Genomic DNA, 13,721 nt, shown 5'->3' on the forward strand with positions numbered 1-13,721 from the left:
ACATGTGACTGAGAATTTATTTTGAGAATGCTATGAAAATCTGCTGATTGAAACATGTCTGAAGCTCAGTTTATGCATGTAAGGGTTTTATTAATGTTTTAATATTCTTTTTAAATTAGCAAATATATACAGAGCTTTAGAATTATTTTGTGAAAAGACGTGAAAAAGCAGTTATGACATAAAAGATGAAAATCCAAGTACTTAGGGTGCCTTATTTAATTTATCAAAAACATTTAAGCAGTTGAGTGAATTTAATTAAGCTCAATGGATTTGCAAGTATATTTTCAGTTGATTTAAAATGTCTATCAATTCAAGGTTACTTCATGAAACTGAATTACGAATAAAGATTTTTTATGAAGACAAAAAGGCAAAGAAATAAAAAAATCAAATAAAACAATATTAAAAATATTAGAACAATTGGAAAATGCTAATATATATCTGTGCCAATAAAAATTGCAATTTCTGTAGACTATGTCTTTGACCCTCATTGGCCTGACTATCTCTGTTTGATAGATATATAAGATTAGCTATTCACTTCATAGAATCATAGAATCAGTAAGGTTGGAAGGGACCTCTGAAGATCATCAAGTCCAGCCTCCCTACTCAGCAGGGTCACCTAGAGCATGTTAGACAGGGTTGCACCCAGGGAGGCCTTGAAGATCTCCAGAGGAGACTCCACAACCTGTCGGGGCTACCTGTGCCAGTGCTCTGTCACTCTCACAGGGAAGAAATTCCCCCTCACAGTCAGGCGGAACTTCCTGTGCTTCAATTTCTGCCCATTGCCTCTTGTCCTGTCACATGGGACAACTGAAAAGAGTTTGTCCCCGTCCCTTTGACACCCTCCCTTCAGGTACTTGTACATATTGATGAGATCCCCCCTCAGGCTTCTCTTCCCCTGGCTGAAGAGGCCCAGCTCTCGCAGCCGTTCCTCACAGGGCAGGTGCTCCAGCCCTCTGATCATCTTCGTAGTCCTACGCTGGACTCTCTCTAGTAGCTCCATGTCTCTCTTGTCCTGGGGAGTCCAGAACTGGACGCAGGACTTGAGATGAGGCCTCCCCAGGGCTGAGTAGAGGGGCAGGATCACCTCCCACCACCTGATGGCAACACTCTTCCCAATGCACCCCAGGAGACCATTGGCCTTCCTGGCCACAAGGGCACATTGCTGGCTCATGGTCAACTTGTCATCCACCAGCACTCCCAGGTCCTTCTCTGCAGAGCTGCTCTCCAGAAGGTTAGCCCCAACTGGTACTGGGTTTTTTCTCTCTGGGTGCAGGACTCTGCACTTGCCCTTGTTGAACCTCATGAGGTTCCTCTCCACCCAGCTCTCCAGCCTGTCCAGGTCTCTCTCAATGGCAGCACAGCCTTCTGGTGTGTCAGCCCCTCCTCCCAGCTTGGTATCATCAGGAAATGTGCTGAGGAGGCACTCTGCCCCCTCATCCAGGTCATTGATGAAGAAGCTGAACAGGATGGGACTTCAATAACTTCAATAACACTCTTTCATTTCAGACCAGACAATCATCTGAATCTGATAAAATCCTAAATATCTTTCACAAGTGTTTTCTTACACATAGAATTATAAATCTATTCTTCACCTCCATATATTTTTCATCCGTATTCCAATTTATTTTTTTCAGCTAGCATTAAAATATGAATAAATTTAGTATCTCATAACCTTATATTGCTATATTTTCTTTGACACAGATTCTTATAAAATAAACATTTATCTTATTCCTCTTGTTTCTTCATGTCTTGTCTTAAACTGGCCTCCAAAGCACAAAAACTTATAATATGACAATTATCTGCTCATTAAGAAAGGTTATTTATTGAGTATAAAGTTATTGTAAACATAAAGGAATTAGTCCCTTCCTTTTATGTCTGCTTTTCTCTTCCAATTCCATAGCTACAGCTGAGTTGCTATCTAGATAACTGTAATGCTATCACATCTTTCTTTTGAGCACATACTAAGATTAACTACTGATTTGACTTGTACTTTACACAAAACTTCAAAACACAAATGCAAACTGTGTTTGCCAAAAGGAAATGATACCAGATTAAATTCATATCTTTTTATGTTAAACTAGATTATTTTGTAAACAGCAGAAATAAAGTAAATCTACTATAAGTTTACATATTATACCTACTGTACAGCAACACTGTTGTATAGTAATTCTACTGAAATGTATATTCTTTCAATTCAGTAAATCATCTGGGATTGTATGATTTAGAAAACTAATAGTTTAGCTGAAGAATGTAAAGATTAATGGAGAAACTGTAAAGTAGTCAGGTACAAGCTAAAGAGCACACAGAAGTGAAGTAAGGCAGAGTTAGACTATGAGTGAAAGTTCTCAGCATAGGTCATGGAACTAATGTCATTTAATATTTCCATTCATGACCTTAGAATATAAAGCAGAAATATAACAATGAATTTTGCTGATGACAAGGATATTGGGAAAATATTGTCAATAGAAGGAATGTCATCCCCCCCCCCAAAAAAAAAAAAAAAAAAAAAAAGGATGACCATAATAAAAATATTTTAAAATGTAACAACATAAAATGGATGGGACTGCCTGTGTTATAAAAACAATCAAAACGCTTTCTGTTACAAGGAAGAAATTAATCATTTTAGAAATTACTAAGCCACAGGCTGGAACATTTACCCAGAAATGAAAATACTATCCTGATGGGGAGTAAATGTTTATCTTTCTCTTTCCATCTAAATGTTCCAGCAGACTTCATCCCAATCTTCTCCATAAAGGGCCCCAAGACTCTTGTGACCAGAGGTCTCAAGGGTAGAGCTTACACTTACACAGAGTATCTTGCTAGTCAGACACTCTTCTGAGAGGTGAAAAACAACAGATTAAATATTTTTTATATAAGGACAGCCTAGAACTCTGTTCTTCTGTTTTTCTGCATATCATGCTTGTCTTCACAAAAATGCTTTTGCTAGTCTTTTAAAAATAGTAAGGCCTGCTCACTGAAAGAGTGGTACTACATAGAGGAGGCAAAATTCTGGGCTCTGATTGATTTCTAAACTTCAAAAATGGGTATTATTCAGCATTTCTTACTGGCCAGAATGTTTGTGTCCCTTCTCAATGCATGCAGCTTCATGAAATGAATTTGCATCACTTTTAACATGTTAGCTTATGTTTCAGATATCCACATCAGGAATGTGCTTTAACTCAGGCAGCAACTAACTGCTCAGATAATACAAATCCCTAAAGTGCCTTTTGTTATTCATGGTTGGGCTAATGCTCCTAGTCTGTTGCAAAGAAATTGAACCAGATAAGAGTAAAATGAAAAAAATAGTTTTAGATAATATCTTTCTTTTGCATGAAACAGACTTTAAAAGCTCAGAGAGGCCAAAGTTTCATGATGCAGAAGTTTTGGCAATAACAGAAGTTTCAGGTATTCCTGCCTCTCCCTCTCTTGCTGTTTGATCTTAGTCCTGCCCTATGGCCTTTTGCTCATTTGTATTGCAGGTCTGCTTGTAACCCAGATCATTTCCATGATCTAGTTCAGACAGGTGTATTGATCTGGACTATTCCAGAGTTCTGCACTGAACCTCTGCAATAAAGATTAAATAACTGCTGCTCTTTTGTTTGTACCCTGGGTCTGTTTTATGACGAATTCAGAGCAAAACTTCGTAAGCAGTTGGGGTGATTCGACAGGACAGTTTGCCATGACATGGAGGTGGGGATATTTTAAACTATCCTGTCATTAAATATTTTATATGATGACTGTCAGCTTTAAATTAGATTAAAGTAGTTTTAGAAGTTCATGATTTGGCTCCCAGTTCAGCCTTAGAGTTGTTTAAGGATTTTGAGCCTCTGTGCCTGTGTAATACCACTCATATCAATCTCGCTGGCTACTAGTAAATTCAAGTGGGCTGAGGACTGCTTCCAGGCATGGGAACGTAATTGTCCATGCTAGTCAACCCTTAGCACATTCCCTGACAAAATCTTGGCCCGTTTCAGCTATCACTGTCCCTGTGCAATTGTGTTGTCCGTCAGTCAGAAGAGAGCAGGAGATATACTCAGTGGGCAGTTTGCCTTCAGATATTCAGTCTTGACAGTTCATGAGGGTAAAGACCAGCCGTTCTGTGAACGATCTCCATGCCCTCAGTAAACTCAAGCATGTTTAATTTGCAGTTATATACGTGGCCAGCCATGCACAGGATCTGTGACTTTCTGCTCGACGTTGTGATCAGAGGTTTATTGCAGGGTGCTGCTCGGTACACACCTGACTGCAGGTTCAGTGCACAGTGTGCTAGGGTGCTAGTGCAGACTAGTGCACTGAAACGCTCTCTCTCTGGTGATTCCCTTGGAATTTGGGAATATTTTCACTAACTCTTTTCTTTTAAAACTTTTCCAGGTTGGGTTTTGCTAGTGGTTTTGCCTCTCTGAATGCAGCCTTCTGGGCATGAAAATCAATTTCATTTAACCTTTTTTTTTAATTACCTACATCAGAGCAGATAACATTGTGACCCAGACACATGATAAATAAACAAATCAGCTTGCTTAATTTTAGCTCAGGTGCAGCTTTTTAACATGATTTTAGCTTTCAAAAATACTGTGCAATTTAGAATCAAGAAAGGCTCTGAGCAGAGATTTTTTATTGAAAATGCAATTGCTGTCTGTATTTTCAAGGGTTCTATTTCAGAGTGAAAATGATAAAATGGACTTTTTTTAGCCTCTTTATTTTAATTCACTAACATTTGGGACCCCCTGCTGGCCTCCTTCATTGTGTTTTTCTCAATTTATATTCATTATAAAACTGATTTTGTGGCAGAATAATTCACTAGATTAGGAATGCTGATGAATTTCTATTCTTTCACTGAATCCTTTTTAGCAAAGTTATTCGTGGTATAAATATATATATTGCAAGAATGCATATTAGTAACCTCTGCTTTAATATAATTAGGACATCTGCATCATCTGCTGTCATAAGATCTGCGGGCAACTCTAAAGTGTTTGAAGTTATAGTGCCATAATATAAAACTACTGTTTTATGAAGATCTTATTAACAAAGGGAAGAACTATATTTCTATAATTATTAGAATTAGAAAATTCTATTTGTGCTCCTGTCAATATTGTTGCTTGGTTGAAGGTACAAGTGGTTAATTATATAAACAAGCTACATCAGAACCTAGCGAAGCACAAAATGACAGCCATCAGCTCCTTGTTCTTTAATTCATACCTTTCAGCTGTATTTGTATCATGAATATTTTTGAAACTTTTTCCTGATGTCCAAAACTATTTTCCTGTATTTCTAAGCTTTGCTGAGTATAAGGATAGTTGTGTCATTTACATTTTTCACTATGGTCTCCCAATTCCAAAATAAATTAAACTCTCTCATACTTCTGTTCTTACTAACTTATTCTGTTCAGCCAATTGTTATATAACTTTCAGTGTGAAAATTCATTCAAAGTAAGCATATCACATTGAAAAACAAATACCAGACTACTGCTTACTCTTCTTAGAAAAATTAACTATTGATTGAGGTTGAGATTTTCCTTCATTTTATTTCTTTTTCTTACTACAAGAGCAAGAAAATACAAGACACATTTACTGACTGGCTGATTAGAAACTTGTACGTAACACTTCTATTTTAAAATATTAGCTTTTCTAAAAATTTTTCCAGCACAGATTAAGAACTGCATCAGTAAAGTAGAAAAGATGCCTTAAAACACGTGGAATGTCCATGAATGCAATGTTTCTACAACTGAAATAGAAAATGTGATATGATTCATGGAGCAAGGAACTGTACTTGTATGAAAATTGCATATAAAAATCATATATTTTTCTTCAGGTCATGTTCAAATCAGTTAATTTTTCAGTGGGTTTAAAATCTTGGGAGTGACTTCTTTTTAAGTACCTTTTATGCATGGCAAAAGGAGAGACAGCAGATTCTTTTTGAACAATTTTCGGTACAAAATACTGTGTTTGTGAAAGTTTTAGAATTAACATACTTGAATAAAGATTTAATATGCTGTAATAAAGATAACCCTTTGTGGTGCCATAAAAGAACAGTACACTTTCAAATGAATTTAATGCTTATGGATAGTATAAAATTTATGCTTGCACAGAACTGAAACTCCTGTTTACTCCCACTGTGTACAGAAAGACAGAGGCAGAATGGGAGTCCTGTCCCAAAGAAACAGAGTCTTATGTGTCTTAAAATGTGTCTTTCTACAAGGTTTTATCTTTTATGTCTCTGCTAAATAAGTTAATGAGGCTACCACTTGGGCAGAGTTAATATGAGCATTTAGCAATCAGAAATTCAAATAAGATTACCAGGAAATTAAGTCAACGAGTTCAAGCAGATCTGCTCAACTCTTGGCCATTCCCCTTCACTTCACAATGCCTGAAGGTGAAAAGCTCTGTAGTTACTTCTGTGTTACTGAAATAATACGGTCATGTTAGATAGGACAATAAAGTACATATTCCACTAGAGAAGTGTGCTACCTCCTCACTCTACCTTCTTCAGATCCATGAAAGGCCACAAACTGTTTCAGTCCTGTACCAAAGATACAGCTTTCCATTCCTCAGCTTTCAGTTCTGTGAGATCTGATACATTTAAGTTATTTTCTTCTATTTCTAATGCTACAAGTGAGTGGAGAAAATCATGCCTCCAAGCATTACTATTTATGCTTTCCAGAAATACTCAGATCACTTATCTGCTTACTAAATAGCGAAGCCTACTTCGGCTGTCCAGCCCTTTAAGGCTTAAGGAAAAGTTGAGAAGGTGTCCTCCTTTCATCAGATACATTATACGGTGACAATAAAAACATCTGATAGCTTGTCAAAAATGTAGCACTGAAATATTTACATTATTAAAAGGAAAATTAGGCATGAACAAGAAATCAACAACAGAGAAACATATTAAAAGTAGTCAGACTGTGATATAACTAAACAAGTATGCACCTGCTAAACCCATGCTGACTCTCTGTCACAGTTTAAGACCAAACGACAGTATGGAAACTAAAATGGACTAGTATACCTAAACACTTTAACCGCAGATATACACAATTTTATGAATTATACAACCTTCCTGCTCTGCAAGAGAGAAGACATGGTCCAGGAGAAAAGAGGGTACAAAGTAGAGTTTCCAGCCACATGGTGCATAGTCCTGGGCAGAGTCATGGTATCCCCTTGCCTCTGTCCTGGAGCGACTCTGGACACCTTCAGTTATAGGAATGGTAGCGAATACTCGATTCTTCATTGCCTCATTCAGATTTCCTCTGTACCTAACAACTGACTGTCAGTGCTGTTGGCACTCACAGTTTGTTCATCACAGGGCCTCTTGCTAACTTTGCAGCTTGCATGGTGATCAGCAGGTTTATGTTTGTGGTACTTCTATAACTGAACTACTCTTGTAATTGATCCCTATTTTATAGGGTTAACTAATGTTCATATACTATCGTTGTCAACTAGGCCTTACTTAAGTTAACTTATAGAAATACTTAGCTGGACTGAGATCTAGCTAAAGTTGCAGAAAGGTTATTTACATGGAGAATACTGATGTCACTGGTCTCTCTAAAGGTATCTAAGGCAATATTTGGTACCATATTCAGATGATGAGCATGCTCTAGCAGCTGAGCTTTTCTTCACCCAGTCTTGAGATAAGTGTTGATTCCTTGCTGCTTCCTATTCTACTTTCTGTATTAGAAAGGTCACATTACCCACAAAGTTAGCACAGTGAAGGGAGGAGACTATGATCTATGCTTATTGGTTGAACAAGAAAAAGGTACCAGTGAATGGGAATCTGTTAACAGAGAAGCTAAAGCTCGCATACAACTTAGCCACACAGGAAACAGACATTTTCAGATTGTCTTGAGAAAAGGTAAAATGTGAGAACTGGAACCCCCATATTTCCAATGCCAATCTTTTAATTTGTCTCCTATTGTGATTTAGTGAGAGCACAAGGCTTTCAAGTTTCCATGATACAGAATTTTGATTCTTTCCTGAGCATGACAAGACTAAGGATTGCAAAACACTGTAAAGACCTATAGAACTTTTGAGTGCTGGTAGATTCGAAATGAGGTCCTAGGGATGAGAACCACCCTAGTAGACTCTATAGTGTACTTTTTCACCGATTACAGCTGAAATGTAAAAATATAGTATGTATTTTGTGTGTATGTGTATGATGTATAATACTGTACCTTGGAAACTTTCACTTTAAACAAAGCAGTTTAAAATTTCAGTACAAGTATTCTTCAATAGCTTTGATAGACAGCAGCCCAAATACCTAAACTGAATTAACTTTCCCTAATGGAGTTTAAATAGTATATGCTTTCAGGAGCTCTAAATACATTTAATCTGCATCACCATTGTTAAATCTTAATCTACACTGTAAGTGTCAAGTACCAGCATTTCTTAAATAAACCAGAACATGTCTTAGGATGAAGGAGTTGAAGTAGAAAAATAAGCCATTTCCTTGAAGTATGAAATTAAGATGCTGAATTTCTATTGCTAGAATTATATTCAGGGGCATGACAATTCCTCCTTATGCTAATCAAACAAATAGCCAGAATAAAATCAAAGGTTGGTTTTAGTTCTGAAGGGAATTTAAAGACTTGAAAGTGTTTTATTTTACAATTTTAATTTTTGGCTCTATTTCATATCACAGCCTTTGAAAACTTTATTTTATATTATGAGCCTTAATAACTATAATATCTGCTAATAAATGAGTTTTCACCTGTTCATTAGGGATTAACACAATACTTTTTGATTTAATTAGCCCCAAATTTTAAAATGCTAATTATTTTCATTTCATTGTTCATCACTAATACCCACAAGAATTATGTTTTATATTTTGATGTAATCAGCTTCAAGATAACAATTTCTAAAGACATCGTAAATTATTTTAGTTCTCAAATTGTTTCTGCACTTCAGTAAAAAGTAAAAAGTAAATCTAGATTTTGATCAAATTTTTATAAAATAAAATGTTTGAATAACATCAAAAGGCAAAAGAAAAAGAAGGTAGTTGCTGAGAAAAAGTATTTTTGTATCAATGCATACAGATATCACCTATGCTTTTCGTTATTTCTAGTTAACTGGGATATTCTGAAGGCATATTGCTTAAATTAGTCTATGTATTACTGTATTTCAGGGAAGTATATATTCACATATTTTATATTAATATAAACTAATAGAATGGCATGTTTTGTTGTGTGCATATTTGTTAACATAGCAATATGTAGTAGGCTATGCATTATACCACTGTCGTTTGTACTACAATAGCTAAGGATCGTGTCAGGATTTACATTATAATTCTCTATTTTCAGGGGCTTACAACTCATCAATAGAAGTTTGCTCCAAGCTGAAAGTTGGCATGAAAATTCTACATTCAGGACCATATATTTTGCAACAAAAGAGACACTGTAAAATCAGAAATCATTTTACTTAGGCATTATTTTCCTCTTTTTATTGCTTTCCAGAACAGTTGATGGTGCTGAAGATATGGTGGCCAAGGGCCTGGGAGCCCAGGTGGTCTTCTTATTGGTCCTACCAATTAGGGGGAGGCATGGGAGGAGGAGTAGGAAAATTTTCCAAATCAACAACTGGCTCCTCCACTGGTGTTGGCAACAAGGTTTTGGATTCTATGACCATGGAGCATGGTTTGAAGATCAACAACTGGTGGGGAGAGATGGGATTCACCTCACCAAGTGGGGCACATTTGCCTTGGCCAACAGGTTGGCCAGCCTAGTAAAGAGGGCTTTAAACTAGGTAGGAGGGGGGAGGCGGGGTTTCATACAGACAGGGTAGACAACAAAACACAACTCAGGTTGGGGGGCCTCCAACAGATGCATGCAGCTGGGGATGTGCGTTTGGGACATTGCTATGGGGAACCACTGTACACCCCTCCTGGGAAACCTGCAGGCATGACCACCTCTTTGAAATGCCAGTACACTAATGCATGCAGCACAGGGAACAAACAGGAGGAGCTGGAGATCTGTGTGCGATCGCAGGGCCATGATCTCATTGCAAACACAGAGACATGGTGGGATAACTCACATGGCTGGAATACTGCCATGGATTGTTATGTGCTTTTTAGGAAAGAAGGGCCTGGGAGGCGAGGTGGTGGAGTTGCTCGTTATGTGAGAGAGCAACTGGAATGCATCAAGCTCTGCCTAGGTGGGGAGGAGGAGGCAGTCGAGAGCTTGTGGGTAAAGATCAAAGGGCAGGCTAGCATGGGAGACACTGTTGTGGGCGTCTACTGCAGGCCACCTGACCAGGAAGAGAAAGTTGATGAGGCCTTCTATAGACAGCTGGAGGTAGCCTCACGATCACAGGCCCTGGTTCTCATGGGGGACTTCAACCACCCTGACATCTGCTGGAGGGACAACATAGCAAGGCACAAGCAGTCCAGGAGGCTCCTGCAATGTATTGATGATAACTTCTTGTCACAAATGGTGGTCTGTGAGGAAGGGTGGCCTGCTGGATCTTGTCCTTACCAGCAGAGAGGGACTGGTTAGAGACATGAAGGCTGGGGTCAGCCTTGGCTGCAGTGATCATGAGATGGTGGAGTTCAGGATCCTGCAGGAAAGAAATAAGGCAACAAACAGGATTGCAACCCTGGACTTCAGGAGAGCTGACTTTAGGCTCTTCAGAGACTTGCTTGAAGGAATCTCATGGGTTAAAGGCCCTAGAAGGAAGGGGTGGAGGAGGTCCAAGAGAGCTGGCTAGTATTCAAACATCACTTCCTCCAAGCTCAAGAGCAGTGCATCCCTATGTGTAAGAAGTGGGGCAGGAAACCTGCATGGGTGAGCAAGGAGCTCTTGGCCAAATTCAGACAGAAGAAGAAAGTACACAACATGTGGAAGAGGGGATAGATTACTTGGGAGAATTATAGGAATGCGGTAAAGGAGAAAGTTTGTAGAAGGGAAGATTTTCCTTCGGTTGAGGAGGATAGGATTAGAGACCTTCTGGGCAAGCTTGACATCCACAAATCCGTGGGCCCAGATGGGATGCACCCATGGGTACTGAGGGAGCAGGCGGATGTTATTGCCAGGCCGCTCTCCATCATCTTTGAAAAGTCATGGAGAACTGGAGAGGTGTCTGAGGACTGGAAGAAAGCCAGTGTCACTCCAGTCTTCAAAAGGGGCAAGAAGGAGGACCCAGGCAACTCTAGGCCAGTCAGCCTCACTTTCATCCCTGGAAAGGAGATGGAACAGCTCATTCTGGATGTCATCTCTAGACATATGGAGGAAAAGAAGGTGATCAGGAGTAGCCAGCATGGATTTGCCAAGGGGAAATCCTGCTTAACCAATCTGAGAGCCTTCTATGATGGAATGACTGGCTGGGTAGATGAGGGGAGAGCAGTGGACGTTGTGTACCTTGACTTCAGCAAGGCTTTTGACACTGTCTCCCATAACATCCTCCTAGAGAAGCTCTGGAAGTGTGGGTTAGACGAGTGGACAGTGAGGTGGATTGAGAACTGGCTGAATGGTAGAGCTCAGAGGGTCATCATCAGTGGTGTGGAGTCTGGTTAGAGGCCTGTGGCTAGTGGCATCGCCCAGGGCTCGGTGCTGGGTCCCATCCTGTTCAACTTCTTCATCAATGACCTGGATGAGGGGGCAGAGTGCCTCCTCAGCACATTTCCTGATGATACCAAGCTGGGAGGAGGGGCTGACACACCAGAAAGCTGTGCTGCCATTGAGAGAGACCTGGACAGGCTGGAGAGCTGGGTGGAGAGGAACCTCATGAGGTTCAACAAGGGCAAGTGCAGAGTCCTGCACCCAGAGAGAAATAACCCTAGGCACCAGTACAAGTTGGGGGCTGACCTTCTGGAGAGCAGCTCTGCAGAGAAGGACCTGGGAGTGGTGGAGGATGACAAGTTGACCACAAGCCAGCAATGTGCCCTTGTGGCCAGGAAGGCCAATGGTCTCCTGGGGTGCATTAGGAAGACTGTTGCCATCAGGTGGTGGGAGGTGATCCTGCCCCTCTACTCAGCCCTGGGGAGGCCTCATCTCAAGTCCTGCGTCCAGTTCTGGACTCCCCAGGACAAGAGAGACATGGAGCTACAGGACAGAGTCCAGCGTAGGACTACGAAGATGATCAGAGGGCTGGAGCACCTGCCCTGTGAGGAACGGCTGCGAGAGCTGGGCCTCTTCAGCCAGGGGAAGAGAAGCCTGAGGGGGGATCTCATCAATATGTACAAGTACCTGAAGGGAGGGTGTCAAAGGGACGGGGACAAACTCTTTTTAGTTGTCCCGTGTGACAGGACAAGAGGCAATGGGCAGAAATTGAAGCACAGGAAGTTCCGCCTGACTGTGAGGGGGAATTTCTTCCCTGTGAGAGTGACAGAGCCCTGGCACAGGTTGTCCCGAGAGGTTGTGGAGTCTCCTTCTCTGGAGATCTTCAAGGCCCACCTGGATGCAACCCATGCTCTAGGTGCCCCTGCTTGAGCGGGGAGGTTGGACTTGATGATCTTCAGAGGTCCCTTCCAACCTTACTGATTTTATGATTCTATATTACGGAGAAAATATTACTATATTTCTCCCCACACTTGTACCAATTTATACTAACATGTTAAAGATAGCTGAGTGACACTGTACGTAAAATTCATAGACCAGTGTATATACAAATTGTCACTTCCATCCTTTTTTCTGTTTCATGTAGAGTATATATATTCACTTTCACTGCTTGATTTTTTTCTGATATTTTTACTCTAGAAAAATTTTGCTATGACATGTAAATTGTCAAGATTAAGAATGAGATGAATTCACAAGTGTTTCAACGTCCTGACACCAGAGTAAAGCTGTCAGTTCATCCTGATAACCAAGTACAGGTGAAGATTCAAGTAAGGCACAGGAAAGAAATGTGAGGTAAAAGGTGAGGCACCAGCAGGCAACATGCACAAAGGAGGCTTCCCATGAGGATGCATAAGGCAACTGAGCAATGAAATGAGTGAGTTTGTGTACTGATTATCTGAAGCCAAGGCAGAAGGAAATAAAGCTCTAGTGTATAAAAAGGGGTGATGATCAAGTGGTTGCAATGACCAAAATACTTAAACGTTGCTCAAACACTTGCGCATGATTTAAGTAGCATGTTTTGTTAATCTGAATATGTTAACAAGAAATCACACTACTCACACTACAGTTCAAATAATAAAGTGCATATTAAATCAGTGCTGGAGTATATGTTCAGCTCATCAAACACATGCAGTGCAGTCTGCCTTGCTTAAGTTCAGACACCTACTCTGTAGGCTTCTGCGTGTGAGGCAGTCAGTACACAGAAATAAACTCTTCCTGGGTGCTAATCTAGGACATGTTTTAGAAATCTGATTTAGAGTATATGAACATCATCTTAGAAGTTGCAGTTCCTCTCCACTGAGTATAAAGCAAGCTTAGGATGACTAACTTAGATGTAAACATGATAGATATCTAAAGTTTGATTTGAAGATATTCATTCATGGACACTATAAGTGGCCTCCTTATCTATTATACTTCTTGTTATCCCAGCTGCCACATCATGTACTTACTTTCATGAATTTCAGAAGTACAGTTACAGATTCTTTGCCTTGAGCGTGTCTTTTCAAAGACATATTCCTTCTTTTCTTGAAAGTATCACAACCTAGTCACTTTTTTTGCATGCTAAGAGGGATATTCTAGTCTCTTCTCTACAGTCAATTGATTTGCAGATTACTTCCTGCTCAAAAGTACTCCCCAAAAGTATGTCTGTACAGCAATGCCCTTTCTTGTAGCAGTCACCTTTGTC

Source organism: Rhea pennata, chromosome 1 (genome assembly GCF_028389875.1).
Source record: "Rhea pennata isolate bPtePen1 chromosome 1, bPtePen1.pri, whole genome shotgun sequence".
In the NCBI taxonomy this organism is placed as follows: domain Eukaryota; kingdom Metazoa; phylum Chordata; class Aves; order Rheiformes; family Rheidae; genus Rhea; species Rhea pennata.